Below are 6,606 nucleotides of genomic sequence, written 5' to 3'. Positions count from 1 at the left end.
CACCAGGCAGGGGAGGGGTGGGAGTGGCTGGCTCAGGCTCTCAGCTCTGAGAGGCTGAGCCAGCTGCTGATCAAGCATCTGGGTGGATCCTGACAAAATGATTGGGATCACTGAGCCTGGAGCAGCTCGGTGACGTCAGCTGACAGCAGGCATTAGCCTGTTGTCAGCTGATTCTGGGTCACAGGAGAGCACAAGTAAGTCCACTCCTGTGACCCACAAGAAAAGTATGGTCAAAAAAGCTTTGGTCATACTTCTCTTTTCAGTCTTTACATATGTAAACTTGGATGAAGCCCAGCAAACAATTTCCTGAAAAATCTTGAGCCTGTGCGTTACGCACAAATGTTTACATAAAATTGCATTTATATGCATTTAGCTGCAATAAAACCAGGCAAAATGATCCTCGGACACACAAAAAATGATCCCCAGGCACACAAATTTCCTATTTTTGTAAATGAAGCTAGACTGAATGCACCTAGATGCTGCTGAATATCTCGATGTTTATTCATGCATAGCAAGGCATTACATGCTTCTACATGTGTTTAGAAGCTAACTCCAAACACATCTGTATGCATGTTTTTGATGTCCATGAGCATGGAGTCTAAGGAGTGCTTGGTCTTCATCTAGAACCCTCACAATGAGGTTTGGGTTTTGCTGCTTGATGTATCTTTCTGGTTTACTAGGACAGACAAAATAGCAAGGGAATTGGCAATATTTTTTAACACAACAAATACAGAGGCTTAAAATGGCCAACAAGAACATTTTGCTCAGGTGCTGACAGTACTTTCAGCAGCATATGTACCCACCAACTGATGATATGAAAGGCATGCTGTGAAGTACCCTGTTGAGGTCGGTAGATGGCATCTAATGAGGAGAGCTGAAGGGACGCATGGCAGTGTTAAAGCTGACCACATGAATAATTGCCCTCAGGTGATTGGGAGCTGCCATTTCCTTTCAGTGTTGCCAGTGCTAGTTGCTTGGAGAAAGTGTAGTTCTTTATTTTTTCTTATTCTAGTGTAGTAACTTTTAAGGTTAGAATTAACAAGATGTGGCAATGCAATTGTTTGTCAACCTGGCATATGAGAATTATTTTGCCAGTTTACCAAACAATGACCAGTTGATTATAAATCGTTTTCTTACTAGTTTTCAATCTAGCACTGCCATACTAATATTAACCTCTAACTCAGTGTTTTAACATGTCACCCGTCACTGTGCCCCTCTGTTTCCACAGTCACTAGAATGTGGTGCAACCTCACTGCATGCAGAAGATTGCTGTCCCAGACTCAAGTATGCATCTTGCTAAAGGGTTAGACTCAATTGTTTTGTGCAATCTAGGCCAATGTTTTTCAATCTTTTTTCAGTCACTGCACTCAAAAGTATTTTCAGTCTCAAGGCACCCAAGTCTGTGGGCTCATTCATATGCTCCCCCAGTCTGAGAGCTCATTCACCTCCGTTATAAAAATTTCCCAGTGGTAGGTTCAGATGGAGAATGAGGATTTCAGGCCAAAATCTTAATTTACAGGGCATTGATTGTGCTGCAATAAGCAAGTGAGCTTAATTTAGATGGGTGTTCCCCAAGAATCCATGGTAAATCAAAGATCATATCAATGATCAGCAGCTGTAACATTTTCTGGATTAAAAAATGACAAATATTACTAATACCTATAAGAATGGGAAAGCCAGATGAAAGACTTACACTGAGACATAAACAAACGCAGGTAAATAATGATGAAAATATTACATGATTAATTATTGTCCAACGAATAAAGTAAACCTGTCATTTTAGAAATGTGGGCATTGCCAATAATGACTTTTTATAATTTGAAAGCTACCTTGCTGTCACGCATTTTATGGCTTCACCAAAAAAACTAGCCTTTTGACTCAGAATAGGCATACATCCAGTAATCTCTGAAGGACGTCCTGCATGCTTGTTTTGGGTCAGTATCCCACTGAGTATTAAATCCATAGGATAAGAATAACAACCGGGGAACTAACAACCTAAAATTAAAAAAGACCGCTCTGAAGGCTATGGTAATTCTATCAAGAAAAGTTTTCCTTAACCATTTGCCTTCCAGAAGATTTGCCCCCCTAACCAGGCCATTTTGTGCGATACAGCGCTACGTTACTTTGACAATTGCGTGGTCATCCAATGCTTGTAGATAAATAAAATTTATGTCATTTTTTCCCCACAAATAGAGCTTTCTTTTGGTGGTATTTGATCCCCTCTGAAGTTTTTATTTTTTGCGCTATAAACCATATAAGACTGACAATTTTGAAAAAAAGCAATATTTTTTACTTTTTGCTGTAAAACATCCAATAAAAAAAATAAAATGTCTTCATAATTTTAGGCTAAAATGTATTCTGCTACATGTCTTTGCTATAAGAAGATTCCAATAAGTGTGTAATAATTGGTTTACATGAAAGTTATAATAAATTGTACCTGCTCTAAATGCACTCTGTGTGGTGAAAGAGCTGCTAACCCCAAAATGCAGGCAAAATATAATATAATTATGAGAAACGAAAATGTAGAGCTTATTCATACCACTATTGCACAAAATATGACAAATTAATTAAAGTCCTCAAAGTCCAATAAATGTGACTGTGTTAGATGAAAGCCATATCTTCAAAAAGTGATGTGCCGCCAACAGGAAGAAAAAAGAGAGAATCCTCCACCATCACATTTCACAGCCTTTTACTGGAAAATATGACCACAGATCATGCGGTCGAAAACAGCATATATGGAATAACAATGGACATGTTGGATCCTTGATCTTCTCCCCCAAAAAATGCAGTTCCACTGCTAGTGACTCGATGATAAAGATCCAGAATTATGCCTCAATGATAATGGGATGTATACAAAGAGAACAAAAGCTCCTCATAGTGAAGTATTTTAAAGTAATCCAAAGTTTAACAAAAGTATTGCACTTACAAACATAAGATGAATTCAGCATGTGAGATTCTAAATGTTTCCAACCAACAAAATGGCCACGGTATGTGGCGCGATGATGTCACAAGCCGTATACATCCCTTTTGAGCTGGTCCCTTTGATAACGTGCATGTGCACGAAACGCGTCAGTGAGGAGCCTACGTTCTGACTTCATGCCACCGAGTCCATACGATGGCCCAGCAACCATATTTGTAAGTAAAGCTATATTGCTTTTATGTGCTCCACGTGGATGCTAATATTTTTATGCAATAAAATACTACACTATATGCCTCCATCTCTGGGCTTTGGTTTCTGAGCTCTTTTATCTAGGATTTACTATCTCTGGATTGATTGCTTATCCATGTACTGGAGCTGATGCATCTGCCTTAGAGGGATCCTTATATAGAGCCCAGCCCCACTGGATATTTGGCCATCTATCCCTGCAGTGGAAAGGTTACATTTTTCGGAGGGATTTCTGTACAGAGCCTAGTTGCCTCTTACTTCTGGTGAGTGCATAGTGGTGGAGGATTGTCACAGATGCACTCTTCACAGATGTCACCTTATGTCACTGTTCATGATTGATCTCTACAACACCTTTGGAAACTGCACTTTTTGGACTTTATGATTTAAGTTAATCTTATATATATTTTTGTATAATTACTTCCTATATAAGTTTATACAGGAATAATTGTGTTCTTCATACGCTTTGGACATGAGCTCTGCACTTTCTGTATATGTTTGTTTTTAGTGGACTAGGAGGGTTTACCACTGCTAGCTGCTCCTTCACTAGTTCTTTTTCTTTGTGCTCACTACATATTTTTGACACTTTTCTGTATATTTGTGTGATTTTGCAAGTCGAAGCCACCCTGTAGTGATACATCTGCTATGGGGCGGCGGGCAACTGGTTAAAGCTGAGCTCCACGATAAGAAAATCGCATCTAAATACAACAGTCATGTGTATTCTTACATGAATTTTGGTGTGATTAGTGTATTTCTTTAAGCTATGAAAAGTAATCAAGCATGATGCTTTCAATTCATGCAGGAACTTTTTGTAATAAAGGCCAGTCCCTGTTGCTCTCTCTTTTTGTGAAGGGTGACTGGAGTTTAGCTTTAAAGTGATACTAAAGGTTCAGAATTTTTTAGAATAATAAACATGTCATACTTAACTTGCACTCTGTAATGGTTTTGCACAGAGCAGCCTTGATACTCCTCTTCTGAAGTCCCGTCAGAACTTCTGGTTCCTCCCCCCTGCTGAGTGCCCCTAGAGGTGCCTGGGGCGCACTTGTCAGTGCTCACTCCTGAGCCACCTCTGTGTGTCTATAAGAACACCGAGCACCGCTTGGCCCTTCCCCTCACTCCATCCTCACTAGCTGTGATTGACAGCAGCAGAAGCCAATGGCTTCTCACTGTTGTGTTTCAGCCAATGAGGAGAGACAGTTCTGGGAGAGCAGATGCTCTGGTGCACATTGCTTGATTGAGGTAAGTATTAGGGGGGCTGACGGGGGAGTTGCACACTGGAGAAGAGGACAGAATGCATGAAGGTATAAAAACTTCAGTCTTTGGACCCACTTTAAAAATCATTTTTGCAGAATTTTTTGAAGTGTTTTTCCAGCAGAAAAAACTCTAAACAGTACTAAAATGCAACTAAAAACTTTTTTTTTCTACATGTACTGTAAAAATGCTGATAAAATGCTGGAGCTCCTAAACGCTACTAAAAACCGCTATTATCTTCTAATGTGCATGGAGCCTTAGGATGGAGCCTCAGCTTCAATAATCAGAATAAGTCTATATGTCTACCTAGTACAGAACAATGTTTTGGTTTCTATGTCATTACTTCTTTTCACAAGCAGATTTGATCCACAGGAGGAGAAAGCAACATCCTGGGGGTAAATATAGCAACTGTACTCCCATGTGTACATTTTAATTTCTTCACAGAATAGAAGTTCACTCAGGAATTTCAGGAGGCTCGGTGGTGGATTGGTCATCAAACAAGGTAAGTATACAGTAGGATGTTCAGTATAGGCAAAGAACAGGTTCAATTTATGTATATGGTACCGGTATGCAGTTAGGCAAGACTTTATGACGGGCAGTCTTTAAATAATGTCAATTAATAAGAGATGCAAAACAATGTAAGACTGTTTAGTATGTATTTTTTTGTATTTATTATGGCCAGGGCTAAAAATAAAATTTCTGAATTGAAATGAATTGAATTGTTTACCTTTTAGATAAATATAAAATATTTGAAATGTTTTTGTATTTTCATTTCCTGCCAGCAGGTGGAACTATCTGCTCACCCCGCCCCCCCCCCCCAAAAAAAAAAAAACCTGGTTCTTTGGAGCTCAACAGCACTAGCTACAATTTACACACACAGTTGAATTAAGCTCTTTTGACAACACTTTGTGACTCCAGTGTCATGGGTGTAAAACAGAGATTTTATATAAATGAAAACTCCATGTCACAAGAAGGGGGCTTGTATTTACAAAAATCCAATGAACAATAAGGGTTTCCCAGTTCTCATTCACAAACACAAGTAGTTTACCTTAACAAAATTAAAAAAAATAGCTGAAGATTTGCACAAATAAGTGCTGGATGCTTGGAACTATGATCTAGGTATGCAGCCATCAATCTCACAGGACGGGGATAGTCCTTCGTTCCAATAAACTGTAAGGTGCTAAGAAAAGAGGCACATCGACCTACATGTAATAATGAATGAGAAAGAAGAGCAAAATAGAAGAATGAAGGCACTCACAGTAATGACTGCAGGATCATTGCCTGTCAAGAGCCTGGTCAGGAAACTGTAAACTCACAACTCCAGTGGTGGAGCTGGATGGTGTGAGTGAACTATGTTGGAGCTTGGAAAAACATGGCGAACACAGGTCCTGCTGCTCAGGTGCAGTGCAAAGCCTTTGGGCTTGAAGCAGAGAAACCTCTGAGTAGTATGTAGTTGCTAGGCAACACGTTTCAGAGGAGACTCCTTTGTCAAGCCTTGCAGTCATTACTGTGAGTTCCTTTATTTTTTCTTTTTGCTCAATTTATTTGTTACTTGCAGGTCAGTGCACCTCTTTTCTCTGCATTTTACATTTTAAATAGTTTACCTTAGAATGTAAAAACATTTAAAGAAAGCTTTGCCATGGGACCCCTACACTACACATGACTCTACCCTTTAGTCTCTCCCTTTTGGGTATTCATCAAGGTGCTGGCCCCTGTACTAGTCCTTCTGTGGTATCTGGGCATTGCCATTTTGGGAAACTTAGACAACCTTCCTGGAAATAACAGTCGGCACTGCTCTTTCGGATTACATGAAGTTTAACATTTTGAAGTTACAGCAATTTGGATGGACCCTGAGAAGTCAGGGGAGGGGGCACGGGCTGGAGGGAATATTTTGAGCTACGTTTTAGAAAGATTGAGTTTGAGGAAGTGGAGTGACATCCATGCTGATATGTCACTTAGTAGGTTAGTAATGCGAGAGGAGACTGAAGGGGTGAGGTGAGGGGTAGAAAGATAGATTTGTGTGTCATCAGCATAGAAATGGTACTTGAAGCCATGGGAATTTATGAAGTGACCAAGGGAAGAGATGCAGATGGAGAAGAGAAGGGTTCCAAGGACAGAACCTTGAGGGACACCTACAGAAAGAGGAAATGGAGAGGTGGAGACAGAGTTATAGGTAACACTGAAGGAGTGCT

Source organism: Staurois parvus, unplaced genomic scaffold (assembly GCF_062004578.1).
Source record: "Staurois parvus isolate SC_StPar_1 unplaced genomic scaffold, SC_StPar_1.0 ptg000105l, whole genome shotgun sequence".
NCBI classification, from domain to species: Eukaryota; Metazoa; Chordata; class Amphibia; order Anura; family Ranidae; genus Staurois; species Staurois parvus.
The sequence above is the reverse complement of the archived record's forward strand: the minus strand, read 5'-3'. Positions refer to the sequence as shown.